At 42.0% G+C, this 18,984-nt stretch overlaps 1 long non-coding RNA gene across 1 annotated transcript in view; it reads left to right on the top strand.

Annotated features, from left to right (window-relative positions):
• The window catches only part of LOC141516423 (uncharacterized), a 47,798-nt gene extending 29,063 nt beyond the window's left edge, over nucleotides 1-18,735 (top strand). The window contains exon 3 of the long non-coding RNA XR_012476700.1: nucleotides 18,697-18,735. This is a non-coding gene — a long non-coding RNA (uncharacterized LOC141516423). The remainder of the gene's footprint in view (nucleotides 1-18,696) is intronic.
• Nucleotides 18,736-18,984: the final 249 nt, after the last annotated feature.

The raw sequence follows: 18,984 nt of genomic DNA, 5'->3' as shown, positions 1-18,984 counted from the left end.
ATTTCAGTTTCTGAAAGGAAGTTCAGAGAACTGAACAGGATGATCCAGAGCCCCTTTCAGGTCTAATCCCCATATCCTATGAAAACATCTAAGGTTCCCGTCCAGGGTCAGGTTGCTAAAACTCCAAAACTTTTTCTGCAGTGAAAAATATCCCGAGATGTGGGAAAACTGGGATACTAATGCTTGGTTGGTGAAGTTATGAACAGATTCAACAATTCTGGAGAACAATTTGGAGCAATGCCCAAAGGACAATCAAACTGTGCCTGTCAAATCAAAATGTACCACTACTAGGTCTGTATATCAAAGAAATCATAAAAAGAGGGAAAGGACTTACATGTACAAAAATATTTATAGCACATTTTTTCGTGGTGGCAAGAACTAGAAATTGAGGGGATGTTGGGGAATGGCTAAAGCAAATTATGGAAGATGAATGTGATGGCATACAATTGTTTTATAAGAAATCATGAGCAAGTGGATTTCAGGAAAGCCTGGAAAAACCTGCATGAACTGATGCTGAATGAAGTGAGCAGAACCAGAAGAACATTGTGTGATGATAAACTATTATAGATTTTAGTTCTTCTCAGCAGTTCAATGAATAAAGATAATTCTTATGGAAATTACCATCCACATCCAGAGGAAAAAATGATAGTCTGAATGCAGACCAAGCTTACTATTTTCAATTTTAAAAATTTGGGGGTTTTGTTTTTTTCTTTCTCATGTTTTTTTTTCTTTTGTTCTGATTCTTCTCTCACAACATGGTGCAATGGATAAAGCACAGACCTTAGAGTTGAGAGGATGGGAGTTTGAATCCAGTTTCAGACATTTGATACCTACTAGCTGTGTGACCTTGGACAAGTCATTTAATACAAATTGCCTCACATTCAGGGCCATCTCCAAGCACCTTGATTCCTATCTGGCCACAAAATTCAGATGACTCCAGAGGAGAAAGTGAGGCTGGTTGCACAGGCTCCCTCACTCAAATCCAATTCATGTGCTTGTCATGGCATCACCTTTCTGATGTTGGATTCTTCTTGGAGAACAAATGACAAGCATCATCAATGTGGAAATGTGTTAAACATGACTGTATGTGTATAATCTATATCAAATTACTCACTGTTGTGGGGAGGGGGAGGGAAGGGAGGGAGGGAGAAAAAATGAATGTTGAAAACTATTTTTACATGTAATTGGAAAAAATAATTTTTTTAATTAAAAAGAAAAGAGCCCTAGGTTCTAGTTCCTGCCTTCCCTCCCTCCTGTGACCTTGAGCAAAGGACTTTATCTCTCAGGATCTCAGTTTTCTCTCTTTTTTTAATGAAATGTCCTAGATGCTTAAAGTATCTAGCTTCCAGATCTCACATTCCATGTTCCATGTTCCAAATTTCCTTCCAGCAAACATAGCCTATATTCTGCACTCCAAGGTTCCTCTCAGCTCTAAAATTTTTTAATTTTTCCTCCCTTCCTTCTTGAAAAATCCATGAGGGGGCCTGGCATCCTAATGTGCCCTCCCAACTCTTATCCCTGCTACCCATAGGCACCTAGGAGAATGCAGTAGAAGGAAGGCTATGAGGAAGACCAGCTGCCTGGGGGCCCCTTCCCCAAGGCTCCTCCCCTTCCTCAGGCGTGAGCTGGCCCTAACTCTGGCCTGGACAGGAGTCCAGGCTCCAGGCTGGGCTGCAGTTTAGCCTTCAGCCTCCTCTGGGGTGGGCGAGGGCCAGCAAGGATGAAGGATGAATAGTTTGCCCTCCTTTTGAATGGGCTGGTTTATTTTTTCTTCCCTTACAGGCTGTTTGCCTTGGAAGGCTCCCCTATCCCCTTCTCTCTCTCTCTCTCTCTCTCTCTCTCTCTCTCTCTGTCCCCCTGTAACTTGGTAAATACACAATTTTATTCTCTTTTCTCTTCTTTCTTCTTTGGAAGAAAGGTTTGGTGGTTGAACCCTAAGTTTCTGAACTATCCTTCAAGTTAGCATGGGGGCTTTGGGGTGAGTTACTTTAATTCACAGACTTGGCTTCCTTTTATGCAAAATGGGCGTGTGCCTGACTTTAGAAATTTGTACTATGCCTCACAATGATCCACCATACGTTCCTTTGCTTTGAATCCACCATCTATTGCTTTGAATTCTGTGGGGAAAGAAGAGAGAAGAGAAAACAAGATAGAGTAGATAGAGGTGAGGATGGAAACAGGAGATAAAATCAGGAAAGGAAAGTGTTAAAAGAAAGAGATCATTGGGAAGTAAGGAATGGTAAGAAAAAGGAAAGTAGAGGAAGAAGGAAAAGAAAAAGATGAAGACATTGCAGAAAAAAGAGGGTGTTGGGAGAGAAGTGAGGAGGGAAGAGAAACATGGAAAGAAGAAAGGGGGAGAAAGAAAGGATGAAGAGGAAAGGAGGAGAATAAAAAGGGAAGAAAGAGGAGAGGGAGAGAAAGGCCAACGTGGCCTTTGAGAGAGGACCAATGGGGGGTCTTATGAGTTCATAAAAGGTCACTGCTTTAAGTGAGCCTGTGATGTATTTGATAACTATCATACAGAAAACAAATAACTCATTCAAGAAAACAAAAAGATCTCTTGCCTGTTCTCCCCACTGGTCTCCAGGCACCCAGCCCAAAGACAGATTGGTGGCCTTGATGAAGACCAGGAGATTGATGAACTGTTTGTTTTTGCATCTGTAAACTGGGAAGAGCTCTTCGGTTTCCCAATGGGGTTTTGGCCATGGGGGGAGGCAGTGTATGTATATGCGGGAGGGGGGGAGGACACAGGTTATGAAATTGTGCAAGGCCACAGCCTTGCCCCTGACCCTTTAGGACCTGGCCCCATTCTCTCTCTGAATAAGAATCATAGAGTTGTAGAACCCTCCAATTGGAAGGGTCTCAACTCCTGCCCCAGTAGAAATCCCCTCTCCAATGGTTTTTCACAAATGGTCATCCAGGCTCCGACTCATGGCCTCCAGGGTCAGTGAGCTTATGATATCCCAGGGCATTCTAATTATGAAGAAATGCTCCCTCACACTGAGAAAAAAATCTTTCTGTGACTCCCACGCATTGTTCTCAGATATGACCTTCAGGGCTAAATCTAATCCTTCTTCCCCCATGACAGCTCTTCAGATATTTGCAGGCATAGATCACATCCCCACCTTGTTTACTCTTCTGCAAGTTAGGCATCATCAGTCTCTTCAACCAGTCCCTGTTTGGACACATTCTTCAGTCCCCACCATCAGGTGTGTCCAAACCTTGTGGCCCTCAAAGATCACTCATGTGGCATTCTATCATTTTACTCACTGGTAATATGGGTTACACTGGAGTCATAAATAAACATTAAATTCTATATGCAGCCTTTAACAAGTTTTTGTTGGGCAATATGGCCCAAAAGAGTTAAAAAGTTGGCCACCGACAATCATCCTCCTCTGGTTGGACTCCAATCTGTCATTATCTCTCCCTTTTGTTGTTGTTGTTGTAGCTGTGATTTCAATCATGCCCTACTTTCAGTGACTCAGTTTGAGTTTTTGTTAGCAAAGATACTGGAATGATTTGTCATTTCCTTTTCCAGTTCATTTTACAGATGAGCAAACTGAGGCAAACAGGGTTGAGTGACTCCCGATGGTCACACAGTTGAGTGTCTGAGACCAAATTTGAACTCAAGTCCTCCTGACTCCAGGGCCGGCACTCCATCCTCTGCATCACCTAGTTGTCCCATTGTCCCTCCTAAAATATGCCTATTGTTATTCAGGTGCAAACATCCAAGAATCAAATAATATGAAGTTATTGTCCTTGGTGACATAGGATTGACAAATTCACAGAAGGTTGAAATGATTTAGAAAACAGAACAGAATGTAGACTCTTAGAGCCAGAAGGGAAGATAGAATATGGAATGTCAAAGGTGAGAGGGGGAAAAAAGAACATCAAAAGTAAAATGAACATTACAGAGCTGAGAAGGTCATCAGTACACAAGTAAAAGCCACAGACTTGAAACATAGAACAGAAGACATAAATTGTCAGAGCTCAGAGGGACCTTAGAACTGATTGCAAACCAAGCCTCCTGCATCTTGGCAGAGAAGCAGTAAAATATAGAAGTGAAATGAAGTGCTACACATTGTCAAAAATAGCTAACGTGTTCACCTGTTCTTTTTAAACTGTATGTCTTGAATTCACAGAAGGGGTTTATTGGGAAGGTGACAGAAATATTTTTTAAAGTGGCACCAGAAACTTTTATTTTTAAGAAAGTACTTTAGATAATATCTAGTCCAACATCTTCATTTTTCAGAGGGCAAAACAGATGCCCAGAGACTGAAGTGGTCATCTCTGAAGCTATGTTCAGTGATAGGCAAAGTGGCTTGAGGAGGACCTGGTTCACTGATTACCCTCAGGAGGCAAGAGAACTGAGGATTGGTGACTTGAAGTCCAATAGCTATAGTTCTAGCTGGAACTAGAGCTGCTCTCTCTATATGTCGCTCTATATAGAGTGAAGTCTTTGGTCAGAAATGATAAACTGGGGCGGCTAAGGTGGCGCAGTGGATAGAGCACCGGCCCTGGAGTCAGGAGGACCTGATTTCAAATCCGGTCTCAGACACTTAATAATTACCTAGTTGCATGGTCTTGGGCAAGCCACTTAACCCCATTTGCCTTGCAAAAATCCTAAAAAAAAAAAGATAAACTAGGGGCAGCTAGGTGGTACAATGGATACAGTACCAGTCTTGGAGTCAGGAGGAACTGAGTTCAAATCCAGTCTCAGATACTTAATAATTGCCTAGCTGTGTGACCTTGGGCAAGTCATTTAACCCCATTGCCTTAAATTTAAAAAAAAAGAAATTATAAATTAGATATAAGATTCTAAAGCCCATCAGTACACTACCATCCCATCCCTACTTACTTCCTTGCCCCAACTATTTTCAAAGATTTCAAAGATTCTGTAAACTTTAAAGCACTATAAAAGAGTGAGTTGTTATTATTCTGAAATGAAATGTGTCCCCCTGTAAGTATTACCTATTAGTTCCAGTTTTCCCCTCTGGGATCAAGCAGAATGAAGCTGATTTTTCTTTCCCATGGCAAATACTTGAACTCAACAATCATGTCCACCAAACCCCACCCCTAAATCTTCTGACTTGGCAAGACAACCATAGTTCCTTCAACTGATCCATATATGATTTGTTGTCCAGGTCCCTCACCATTTTAGGGAGGACGTTGATAGACTGGTCCAGTCTAACAACGTCCTCCCTAAAATGAGTCACTTAAAACTGAGTTGAGATCTGTTATCTTCTTCATTATGGACATTAAGACTTTTTTTCTTCCAAAATTAAATTTTACTTTTTCAAAGAACAAAAATCTCCCTCCTCTTTCTCCTACTCCACCCCGAATGAGAAAAAAAAATAAAACCCTCATTTCAAACAAGTAAAGTAATCAAAACAAATTCTTGAATTGGTCATGTCAAAAAAAAATCTCAACTTTGAGTCCATTGTTTCTCAATCAGGAGGTAGGTGGCATACTTCATCATAAGTTGTCATTATGTTGACCAGAGTTTCTAAATCTGTCAAAGTTGTTTTTACTATATGGCTGTTATCATATAAATTGTTTTCCTGGTTCTTCTCATTTTACTCTATATTAGCTCATAAAGCTTTCCCGAGAGATGATGAAAAAGGGTAAAAACATCACTTGTACAAAAATATTCATAGCAGCCCTGTTTGTGGTGGCAAAGGAGTGGAAATCAAGTAAATGCCCTTCAATTGGGGAATGGCTTAGCAAACTATGGTATATGTATGTCATGGAACACTATTGTTCTATTAGAAACTGGGAAGGATGAGAATTCAGGGAAGCCTGGAGGGATTTGCATGAACTGATGCTGAGTGAGATGAGCAGAACCAGAAAAAACACTGTACTTCCTAACAACAACATGGAGGCAATGATCAACCTTGATGGACTCACTCATTTCATAAGTGCAACAATCAGGGACAATTTGGGGTTGTCTGCAATGGAGAATACCATCTGTATCCAGATAAAGAACTGTGGAGTTTGAACAAAGTCCAAGGACTATTTCCTTTAATATAGAAAAAACCTGATATCTTATCTGATCTAGTTATCTCTTATACTTTATGTTTCTTCCTTAAGGATATGATTTCTTTCTCATCACACTCAATTTGGATCAATGTATAACATGGAAACAATGTAAAGACTGACCAACTTGTCTTCTGTGGGGGGAAGGAAGTAAGATTAAGGGGGAAATTGTAAAACTCAAAATAAATAAAATCTTTAATGGAAAAAAAATAAATAAAAATAAAGTTTTCCCAAGTTTTTCTGAAACCAGTACCTTTATTCCTCATAGGACAATAGAGTTCCATCACATTCATATACCATAACTTGTTCAACCACTCCCCAAACTGATGTGCGTCACCTCTATTTCTCTTCTTTGACACTGAAAAAGAGTTATTTTTCTTTTTCTTTTGACTCCTTTTACTTCAAATTTTTTATGCAGCTCTGGTCTTTGCATACTTGAAAGTGTTCTATATTTTTAAGTCCATTACCCTGTCAAATTATCATCAGTTTTACTGGTTAAGTTCTTCTAAGTTATAAGCTTATAGCCTTTGCCCTCTGGAATACTATATTCCAAGCTCTTTGTCTCTTTATGATAGTTGCTGTTAAATCGTGTGCAATCTTTCCTGGGGTTCCTTGGTATTTGAAATATTTCTTTCTGACTACTTGCATTTTTCCTGTGATGTAGAAGCTCTGCATTTAGGTTACAATGTTCCTTGGAGTTTTCATTTTGGGACTTCTTTCAGGGAAGGGATTTTTCCTATTTATACTTTCTCCTCTGGTTCTAAGAGATCTGGCAATTATCTTTTATGATTTCTTGAAATATGATGTCTAAGTTCTTGGACTTTGTTCAAACTCCATGGATACAGATGGTATTCTCCATTGCAGACAGCCCCAAATTGTCCCTGTTTGTTGCACTGATGCAATGAGTGAGCCCATCAAAGGATATTTTATCCTGTCTTATATCATGCCCATTTGTATGCATGAATGCATACCTTTGGGCTTAAAAGACCTGATTCTACTATATTGGTTCACCCTATCTTGAGGAAGTCACTTCCCTTTTTTCCCCAAGTTTCCTCATCTATAAAATGAAGAGAGCAATCCCTCCTCCACCTACCTTATCTGGCTATTGTGAAGATCCAGTGAGACAATAGAGGCAAGACCTCAGTTATATAAGCCATAAAGTGTTATATGAACTCTGACTGTTGCAATTATTTTACATCATAGGTAAAATGCTGCCTCTGACACATTCTGATTGAATAACTCAGGACCCTTAATTTCTCCCTTAATCCCTAAATTTCTCCATGCTCAAGGGAGAGAATGGGACACCCAGCATTGGCAGTATTTCTTCATCTGGAAGGTCCCTATATCAAAGAAATCTTATGGCTAGACTGACTCCATCTTGAAGGACCAGTTCTTATTCCTCTTTGGAGGATGCTGCATAAAGTAGGTTCTTCATAAAGTTTTATTGAATGAATGAAATAAATGACTGAATGTAAGTGGCACTAATATTGTTGTCCACTTTACTTCTGTTAGACAAGGTAGTTGAGCCAGCAGAGAAGAGCCAATTCTGGACTGGAGGCAACTTCTCTCTGAACACGGAAGCCCACAGAGCACATCAGAGGCCTCTTTTTGTGGAGAGACACCCAAAGTTCCTGCATCAGAAAATTAAAGAGGGTAGGGGGATTTCCACCAAGCAAGACAGCAATTTGCCCACTTGAGGTGGGCAGACCAGATGCTGCAGGCCATAGCCTTCAGATTGTCTCCTACTTCAGGCCTCGGCAGCAGTCAGGGTTCAGCTCCACAGCAGTGAGTCAGTGAATCATGGGCCAAGAATAATAGTCACCATAATCCCTCCTGTTTGTGCCATACTTTTGTGCTTTCCAAGGCTTTCCCCATCTATTATGTCATTCCATGCCCCAAACCATCCTGGGGTGGGGGGGGGAGGGCAGGCAAGGCATTAGATCATAGAATATCAGAGCTGGGAGAGGCCTTCAGAACAGAGAGTACCAGAGGCAGGAGAGCCCACAAAGACCATCTAATCCAACCCCCCCATTTTACAGACAAGGAAACTGAGGCATGAGGGATGCAAAGTGATTTTCTTATGGACACAGAGTAATTGAAGGAAATAGGATTCCAACTCAGTCTTTAATTCTATAAATGGGCTTCTTTTCCTATACTATACTGCAACCTGTTCATTTTTTAAAAGGGAAAACTGAGTTAACAGGAATCTAAATTCATACAGGCAACGCTCAGGTCTTCTGATTCCCACAAGTCTTCTGACTTCTGACTCTTTCCACAATATTCCCCCTGAATTGAGCAAATTAAAGCTACATTTCCAAATTTCTTTCTTTTAAATTTCTTTTTATTGAGTGTGAGAATTATATAACCTAAGAGCTAGAAGGTACCTTGTAGATGATCTTATATTCAACTCCCTTCCACATGCAAGAGCCATCTCAATAACCTCTCTGCACTTATTCCACCTCTCTTTGAACACTCAGAAGTAGAGAACTCACTGCTTCTCAAGGTCACCCTCTCCACTGATGGTTTAAGCTTCTTCATTATTTTCAACTAAAACTTTGCCTCTCCATAACCTCTGCCCATTTTTTTCTAATTCTGCCCTTCTGGGGCCAAGCAGAATAAATCTTTTAATGGTGCTGCCCCGTGACTGTTCTTCAAGTATTTGGAGATAAAAATTGCACACACGAACATGCCTTCCAATCCCTTTGCCCTCTTAGACAGTCTCCTCTGGCTGTGTCCTGGATCTAACAAACTAGTCTATGCTCTCTCTGCTTAGATTACTCTCGACTCTGACATTCTGACATTCTCTGATCCCTATGGTACCCTCCAGCCCAGATCTTTAATGATAAGGTCACAGTCTCGGCCCCCTGAGAGCTTATCTTCGGGTTGGAGACAGGAGAGGCATGTTTCTAAAAAAACTAGGAGAGAATCAAGGCAAGAGGCTCAGGGCTGCCTCAATGGGAGAAGTATTCAGGTGGAGATAAAGCTTATTTGGTGATTAGACTATGTCACTGTGTTTCTGTCTCTGTGTGTGTGTGTATCTTTCTCTGTCTCTCTCTCTTTCCCTTCTCTCCTTCTTTCTTCCTTTCTCTCTCCCTCTGTCTTCCTCTTTCTCTCTCTCTCTCTTCTCACTTCCTTTTTTCTTTCCCTTTCTCTCTTCCCTTTTTCTTTTCTTCCTTTCTCTCTCTCTTCCCCTTTCCCTCTCTCCTCTCCCTTTGCCTTTCTCTCCCTTTGTCTCTTTTCTTTTTCATTCCCTTTCTCTTCCTCTTTCTTCTCTTTCTCACTCTCTTTCCACTTGCTTTTTCCTTTCCCTTTCTCTCTTCCCTTTTTCTTTTCCTTCTTCTCTCTCTCTCTTCCTCTTTCCCTATCTCTTGTCTCTCCTCCTTTCACTTTCTCTCCCTGTCTCTCTTCCTCTTTCCTTTTTCTTCTCTCTCCATTTTTCTTTCCTTTGCTCTCTCTCCCCTTTTCCTTTCATTCCCTCTCTCCTCTTCTTTCTTTCTCATCCCCCCCCCTTCTCTCCCTTTCCTAGTCCTTCTTAACCTTAAGTCCTTCTCTATGACATTATCTCCAATTTCTCCTGGACATGTACTGCCTGTATGTAGGTGTCTGCTTATTATCTCCTCCATTAGACTGAGTTCCCTGAGAGGCAGTCCCTCTGCCTCTGCATATGGGTTCATGTGTGTGTCTGTGTGTGTGTGTTTATTTATCACTCTGTCTCTGAATGTCTCTCCTTCTGACTCTCTGAGCTGTAAGCAGTTTCAGTCAACAAAAGATCTCTCTCTCTCTCTCTCTCTCTGTCTTATCTCTCTCTCTGGCTCTGTCTCTGTCTCTCTGTCTCTGTCTCTCTCTGTGTCTCTGTCTTTCTCTCTCTCTCCTCTCTCTCTCTCTCTCTCTCTCTCTCTCTCTCTCTCTCTCTCTCTCTCTCTCTCTCCTGTCTGTCTTACCTCTCTCTGTGTCTCTGTCTCTGTCTCTCTGTCTCTGTCTCTCTCTCTGTCTCTGTCTCTCTCTGTGTCTCTTTCTTTCTCTCTCTCTCTCTCTCTCTCTCCTCTCTCTCTCTCTCTCTCTCTCTCTCTCTCTCTCAAAAGGACTTGATTAGTCAGACATCGCTAGCCAGAATCCTGGAGATCTGCCCTCCCCCTGAGTGACCTTGAGTGAGTTCCTGACCTCACTGGGCCCCAGCTCCACCATCCATCAAACAGACCTGACAGACTGCTATCTCTTGCAAGGAGAGGTCACAGGAATGTTGTAGGGATTAGCAGGAGAAAGTCTAGAAGGGCTTTCAGCTCCTCATTAATAAGAAGAGGCGCATGCTTGCAAACACATAGACATAGTGCTCCACTTACAGAGAGGACCATCTGAGGTCTCTGTGGTCTGAGGCCTCTGTGGTCTGAGGATGGCCAGATGGCTAGGACTTTCCAGAAAGCCAGTAGGCAATGATATCAAGTGTTCACCTATTATTCGCAAGCTGGTTCAAGCGAGAAACTTGGATTTGGGGGTCAGAAGACTTTACTATGTCACTTTCTAGCTGTGTGATTTAGATCAAGTCATTGCCTCTTGTAAAATGGTGATAAAGATGCCATTATCTACCTCACCAGAATGCTTAGGGGAGAGAATTATATAAACTTTCTAGGTTCTATGTTGACACTAAAGGAGATATTATCATTATCATCATGACCATTATTATATACCTGCTGGGCTTGGACTATCTCTTCCACAGCAACTTTCAAACTTAGGTTCTAGGAGTGTCTGGCTTGGAGGGCTGGCTTTAGGATCATGGGATCACAAGATCATGATAGATTTAAAGCTGGGGAGGGGAAGGGGGGGAAGAGCAAAAAGCTTAAAAATAATCCAGAGATCTACAACCCTTATTTTACAGTTGAGGAAACTAAGCCTCCCTAGAGGCATCATCTTGGTAAACCCTATCTGATTTTCATTCCTTCTTGTATCAGCCTGGCCAGAGTCAGGACTAGAAAGGGCAGATTCCAGAATGGGAAGAAATAGAGCCAGGGAAGGAAAATAAAAAAGGAAAAGTGGGGGGGGAGGTGTGTCAAAATTCTTCTAAGTCTTTTTGGGCCTCTCTTCATTTGCTCCAATCTCTGAAAATCAAGTGGTTTGTCTCTTTGCCAAGGCCAAGCCCCTACTGGTGCCTTTAATCTCATCCCATCACTCTAAATTACACTTAGGCTCTTAACCTGGGGGTCCATATGGAAAGATTTCATGAGGTCCATGATTTTGAATAGGAAAAAAATTATATCATTATTTTCACTAACCTTTGGTTTTCTTTGTAATTCTATGTATTTAATTTTATACATTTCAATACATTAGTCTGAAAGGGATCCACAGACTTCACTAGACTACCAGAGGGGCTTGGAACATACAAAAGATTAAGAATCTAATCTACTTGCTCACTTAAGAAATCTCTCTGTCTCTGTCTCTGTCTCTGTCTCTGTCTCTGTCTCTGTCTCTGTCTCAGGGGAGAAATAAAGCAAGAATTAGACCTATAAATTCATTTTTTTTAAGTTTTTGCTAGGCAATGGGGTTAAGTGGCTTGCCCAAGGCCACACAGTTAGGTCATTATTAAGTGTCTGAAACCAGATTTGAACCCAGGTACTCCTGACTCCAGGGCCAGTGCTTTATCCAGTACACCACCTAGCTGCCCCTATAAATTCATTTTTTGAGGGAATTTCCAAATAAGGAAACTTTAGCAATTCAGGGACTGGCACCTCATATGCAACTCAGACTCTTAGAAAATTTTCTAGAGCACTAAATAACTTGCCTAAGATCATATTGTCAAAATGTGTCACATGAGGGACTTTCCTCAATATGAAGTTAGCTCTCTAACCAGTACTATATCCTGCCTCTCAACAATAGAACTAGGAATAAAAGAAAAAAGAAAGGAAGTGTAGGTGAGATCGTGATGTTGTGTAAGAAAGTGAATGTGTGATTGGGCAAGGGTATAAGTGTGGTAATGGGCTTATCTGAGTGTGAGCAGGATTAAGGGGACAAGTGGGCATTGGTGAGCACTATTGGAATGGGAGGTAACTGGAGGTTTTCAAACAAAAGGACTGATGTCCCCTCTGCGGGGATAATAGAGAGGGAGATACTTTTTCAGGTTTGTGTTGAGGTAGACATCCTCTGAGGTCCATTCCAGTTCTGGGATGCTGGGAGAGTCTGAGATTCTTTCCTCAAATCCACCAGCTCCCCACCCCCACCCCCATGCTGGCCTCTCAGCATCTTGGCTACCTCTTCTCTGGGGGACGGGCAGGGGGAGGGGGAAAGAAGGCCAGTAAGGGAACAGCAAAGAGCCCTTCATCTTAGGGGATGGTGGAAGCCTCCTCCCAGGCCACAAAGGCTCCATTCTTCCTCCTAGTATTTCCCTGGGACAAAAGAAAACAGGTTTTCATTAAGGGCTTCTTGGAGAGAGTTTCTTAGGAGGTGTTTAAGGGGATAAATAAAAAAGAGGAGGTCCAGTGAGGCCAGGGCCCAGATTATCAGCCTTGTCCATCGCAGGCCAGCCCAACAAATCATAGGAAGTGCAGCCGCCCGGGCCACCTGAGAGCCTGAGACGAGGGAGGGAACTGGCTCCCAGGGGCCTTGTCCTTTTCAATCCTTGACCAGAGGCAGGCCTCAGACCACAGTCAGGCCCCTCAAGCTACTGCTACTCCCTCATGGAGGAAACTTGGAACTCTCTAGTAAACTCAGGTTTTCTATAATCCCAACAGGTTGTGGCTCTTTCTGCATCCTTGGCTCTGGAATGGCCTTCAGGAAGCATCTAGTCCAACCTGCCTCTCAAGAGCAGAGGTCTCCTCTTTAGCTTCTTGAACAGGTCCTCCTCTAGCCTCCACTCAGATACCACAAGTGACCAGGAGATCACTACCTTTGACGGCCCACCATTGCGGGTCTAATGAGTTAGAAAGGTCTTCTCTAGGCTGAGAACTTCTCAAGAATTTTCTCAGATTCCAGACGTTTCACTACCCTGGTCTTTCCAGGTGATTTCCCCCCAATCACTCCTACCCGCTAACACTTCTCAATTTCCCCAAAAAGTCTTCCTGTTGAACCTCCTATTGAATTTTCTGGTTAGAATTCAGAATGACTAACAAGTTAAAAATTCACATTGCTATAAAGCTTTAGGGTTTACAAAGTGCTTTCCTTGTGTTAGGGTTTTTTCTAGTATCATTATTCCCATTTATCACATGAAGTTAAGAGAAGGAAAGGAACTAGAGTGAGATTCACACTGTTTAAGCCTTAGGATAGAAATTCCTGTACTATATTACCTCTGACTTTCTGTTAGTGAGGAAGAGGAGGAAGGAAGGAAGGAAGGGAGGGAGGAAGAAAAGGAGGACAGAAGAAAGCATGGATGGAAGAAAGGGAGGAAGAAAGAAAGGGAGGAAGGAAAGAAGGAAAGGAAGAATGGAGAGAGGGAGGGAGAGAGAGAGGAAGGAAGGAAAGAAGGAAGGAAGGAAAGAAGGAAGGAAGGAAGGAAGGAAGGAAGGAAGGAAGGAAGGAAGGAAGGGAGGGAGGGAGGGAGGGAGGAAGAAAAGGAGGACAGAAGAAAGCATGGATGGAAGAAAGGGAGGAAGGAAAGAAGGAAAGGAAGAATGGAGAGAGGGAGGGAGAGAGAGAGGAAGGAAGGAAAGAAAAGAAGGAGAGAAGGAAGGAAGGAAGGAAGGAAGGAAGGAAGGAAGGAAGGAAGGAAGGAAGGAAGGAAGGAAGGAAGGAAAGGAGGAAGGAATGGAAGGAAGGGAGAGTTTCACTCCAATTCATCTTCTCCTCACTGAGAAGTAGCTATTCACCTTAGGCCAAATCCTGGGGCCCCCTTCTGCCAAGCCAGCCACAGTGGCCTGCAGAAGAGTAAAACCGAGCTATCTCCTTCCCCAGGAAGCCCGTCTCCATGGGGACCCTGCCCAGCATTCCTGGGAAGTGGGCAGCTGTGAGGACGAACCATGGTCCCTGAGGCCTGTGTCCACTACCCTCCCCCCCCAATCCTGTCTGCCAGGCCCTGCTGGGTGTTGAACCAAGAAATAAACAGGAGGCCTTTACCATGGGCCCACCCAGGGCGCCCAGCACAGAGCAGAGAAGCCTAAGCCTTATAAGGTTGAGGCAAGAAGCGGTTTTCAAAGCCCCCGAACCAGGGGCCCGGAACATGCTCTTGAAATCCCCAGGCTGGCCTGTCCACTGCTCTCCAGGCAGGTCCAGCTCAGCTCTGGGCGGGCCAGGGTTATCACGGGCCTCATGGATCCTGGACTGGACCTCGGCCAGCAGGCATTACAAACAGTCTGGGAAGACTTTTCACCGGTTGATATAGAAATGACGGGCTGAGGACAGGTCACATACCACAGGAAAATACAGAAAGGGTTGGGGGGGGGGGTCGGGGTGGAGTGGGGCCTGGAGGGAGTTCAGTTGCTCTGTGTCTTTGAGGGAGAACCTTCCAGCAGAGCTGGGGGGGCTGAGGACTCACTGCTGTTCACACCCCCAGTCTTCCAGCTCCTGAGAAAGCCAAGGCAGAGTTGAAATAAGGACAGGCAGATGCCCTCCCAACAGACAGCTCAGGAAAAGGATGGATGGGGGGGCAGGCTTGGGGACCTTGGGACATGGAGCACACATGGAGAGAGGGGCAGCCCCAGGAGACACCTTAGGAGATAGTCAATATTATTTATTTTATAGATGGAGAAACTAGTTCAGAGAAAATGCTCTCATGGTTTCCTATCAGTTAACAGGTAGCAGGACCCCTGCCTGACCCCCAGGTCAGAATTCAGTCATGTATTTAGAGCTAAAGCAAACTTAGAGGTCACTGAATCCAAATCCTCCTTTATTTATGGGTGATGAAATCAAAACTCAGAAGGACAAGCATGGATCTGGAGTCAAGAAGACCTGAGTTCAAATCCAACACCAGACACATACTAGTTGTGCACCCCTGGACAGGTCACTTAACCTCCATCTGCCTCAGTTTCCTCATCTGTAAAATGAGGGTAGCATTAGCCCCTACCTCCCAGAACAGTTGTGAGGATAAAATAAGATGATATTTGTCAAATTCTATGTAAATCCTAGCTGCTATCATGTAGCAGAGTCAAGATCTGACTTGCTACAAATTGATTTCTTTCCTAATCCATTGTGAATTCACTATGAAGTCAGTAAAATTTGTCTTCACACAAAATCACTCCACCCTCTACCTCTGGTTCCCCCCATACCTCCCCCCCAACCCCAGCCCTACTCTTCATACTCAAGGAAGTAAGAAGAGGGATGTTTAAAATAAATAGATAGATAGATAGATAGATAGATAGATAGATAAATGAATGAATGAATGAATTAATTAATTAATTGATTAAATAAGCTCCTTCAAATCAATATGTTTACTAATTGGTTCCTATACTTCACACTAGAGTGGCAAAGACAAAAAATTAAGTGGCTTCCCTGCCCAGCCCTCAAAGAGCTAACCCTCTACCAGAAAGAAACAACTCTACACAGAAAAGTAAAGACAAAGCATATATGGGGTAATAATGAAGTGATTTCAACAGGGGGAAAAACATCTGGAAAAATATGCCTCCAAGTTGGAGGAAAGACTTCATGGAGGAGAGAGCCAGGGTGCTGTGATTTGAAAGAAGTTTAGGGATGGGGTGAGGAAGGAGTAGATGAGAGACAAAATCAGGGAGATGGGAAATGGAATGTTGTATAGCAGGAACAGTTGGCCAGTCAGTTTGAATGGATCCCATATAAAATTGATATTCTATTGCTTGTCTTTTCAATGGATGGGAAAAGGATTGGAGGGAGGGAGAGAATTTGGAATTCAACATTTTTTAAATGAATATTAAAAATAAAATTTAAAAATAAATGCATTACTATTGTGCTATAAAAAATGAACTGATTGATTTTAGAAAAACTACATTGAATATAAGAATATCTAGGGTTCTAATATATACCTAATCTAGCCATTCCCTATTCTAGGCTTCATTTTACCCATTTTTCCAATAAGAGATTGGACCAGATGATCTCTTAGTTTACTTCGAGTTATGACCTTCTATATTCTAAGGTCCCTGAGAACTCTGACATTCTTTAGTTCTAGAAACATTATGTGTCTTCCAGTTGAATGCTATGACAAAGTCACCCTGCAGAACCAGAAAAGTTTGAGAAAGAGGCAAGGAAGGAGAAGCCACATGATCACAGTTGGTCTGCCTTTATCCTGGTACACTGAATATTTCTAAACTCTAGGTAATCCTGAGAGTCAGAGAATGTAGCAAACACTTTGAATGATCATGGATAGCAGGCTTTGGAGTCAGGAAGAACTGGGGTCAAATCCTGTCTTGGACATATACTGGCAAAGGGATCCCAGGAGCATCACTTCACCTTGCTAGTGCCTTAAGCAATTCTATAAATTAAAAATTGCACAGGGACTTTAATATACAGTCCGAGTAGACCTGGAAATTAGTCAGAAATTCTGAAAAACAATATGGAACCATGCCCCAAAAGTTAGTAAATTTTTGCTTTCCCTTTGACCAAGCAATGCTATTGCTAGCTAGGTTTATGCCCCCCAAAAAATCAAAAAGAAAAAGGACTCCTGTGTAGAAAAAATTAACAGTAGCCCTTTTTTGTGATGATAAATAATGGAAAACTAACATGGCACCCAATTTGGGAGGAATGACTAAACAAAGTATATGATATGAGTGTAATGAAATACTATTGTGCTGCAAGGAATGAAGAAGAGGGTCTTAGAGAAATCAAGGAAATCTTGTATGAACTGAAGCAGAGTGAGGTGAGTAGAATTAGGCAAAGAGTATAGACAATTACAATAACATTGCAAAGACAAGCAACTTTGAAAGACTTAAGAATTATGCTCACTGAAATGCCCAAGTGTAATTCCAGGGGGTTCATAATGAAAGATGCCACGCACTTCCTGACAGAGAGAAGACAGACTTGATATAGATTGAGACATAGTTTTTCCTTGCTGTTGTTGTTGGTCTGTTTTGGCCATGATAAATGGAGGAATTTGTTTTGCTTGGATGGATGTATTTGTTACAAGATTTTTGTTTTTATTTTTTATTTTTCTTTCAAAAGGGTGGGGGAAGGTGAGAGAGAGAAAATTTTTGGTAAGTGAAAAAAAATTAAATTGACCCCCCCAAAGGGGGAAAAAAAAACAACCTAAGTTGCAGAGTACAAGACAATCTGCACCTCCAGTATGGAAACTCCAAGAGTTTCCACATTGGGGAATTACTAAATCAGGGAAATAGGAAGTCCAAAAAAAAAGAAAGAAAGAAAGAAAATCCTGTAGATAATCCCAAGTCAAATGACAAAGTGAATGGAATTTCATCTCAGATTTTGGCCAATTTTTCATGACCTTCTCACCATCACCACAGTTAGCTTAAACCCTAGGTCAAAGCTCACCAAATTTCCTGATGCCAGATAAATGTGGTGCCTGATTTCATTCTGAAATTTAATATTGGGGGGGGGTCAAGGAGAAGACATCTTATTAGATTCTCTAAGATACCTCCTTGGCTCTCACTGATTACTTGAGACCATACTGTACAATCACTTGGAACAAAAGTTGATCCTGTAGCTGAGCTCTTGGCTGTGGGGCGTCCACCTGAGTGTCCCTAGACATCTTAACCAAGTAACAGATAGGACCAAGAAGACCTTCATTCACTCACTCCCTGTATCCAAACCAAGAAGTCCATGAGTTGAGCCCCAGCCTTGGATGGGGCCTTGTGCATACTGAAGACGAAACCAAGGTTCAGACTTCCTTAACCAATCCAAGCCATACTCAACTCTTCCTTCCTCTAAAGTTCACAATGAAGTAAAGGGGGGAAAAGATATCATAGATACAGAAGCAATTAGAACATGCTTCTGACCAAGGGATGGAAGACTTCATGGAGGAACTGGGGTGTAAACATTAGGGAGGAGTGAGATGGAGGTGGGAAAGCAATTTCAAGCATAGGAGACAGTGGAAGCAAAGACACAGAGAGCAAGGGTCTAGAAAGAGACATCCAGTTTGGCTAGAAAATAGATTTTAGGGGACCTTGAATGGCTAGCCAAAGAGTTCTACAGAACCAGAAGAACCAACAATGGGTGACAATCAACTGGAAGAACTTGATCATTACAGCAGTACAATCATTAATGACAATTCTACAGACTTGCAATGGAAGACATCATCCACATCCAGAGAAGGAACTGTGAAGTTTAAATGCAGACCAAAACTTATTATATTCAATTTTTAAAAGTTGTCTTAAGGATTTGTTGTTTTTTCTCTCTAACATTTTTTTCTTCCATTTGGATTTGATTCTTCTTTCAATATATGATTAACATGGATCTATGTTTTATATAGTTACACATGTAGAGTCTGAATCAGAGTGCTTTCTGTCAGGGGCAGGAGGAGGGAAGGGAGAGAGGGAGAAAAATGTAAAACTCAAAACCTTGCAAAAAAATGATGATGAAACTACTGTTTCATGCAATTGGAAAACCAAATAAATAATATTTAAATTGAAAAAAAGAGTTTGTGCTCCAGGTCAGTCATCTCAAACCCAAAATGCAAAAGAGAGGGGTAGTGATTAATCCATATATGGAGATCCCTATAACTGCATAATGATTTGGTGTTAAAATGAATATTATCTATGTTTTATGGTATTTTAATTTATTTTATTTGATATTTCCCAATTACATTTTACTCTGGTCCAGGTTGAGCTCTAAAGTATTGGGAGCTGCACACAAAGGCCCTCCTGTTTAATGCCTCTACTGAAGAAATTCCAGAGCTACTGAAGTTTTTTGAGCAGGACAATGATGTAATCATAGATGCACACAAGGAACATCACTCCAGGAGTTCTGTGAAGGATGCTTTGGGGGAAGGGATCACTATAACTCTATTGTCATAGTAAAGGTTGGAGACAATGAAGAACTATCCTGAATGATAGAAGAGGGAAGAGAGATGAGGGAAAGGATGAATTATTGATTAGAGTCTTCTCTTGA

Source organism: Macrotis lagotis, chromosome 3, assembly GCF_037893015.1.
Source record: "Macrotis lagotis isolate mMagLag1 chromosome 3, bilby.v1.9.chrom.fasta, whole genome shotgun sequence".
Taxonomy (NCBI): Eukaryota; Metazoa; Chordata; class Mammalia; order Peramelemorphia; family Peramelidae; genus Macrotis; species Macrotis lagotis.
Note: the sequence above shows the minus strand (reverse complement) of the source record. Positions and strands in the feature narration are given on the sequence as shown.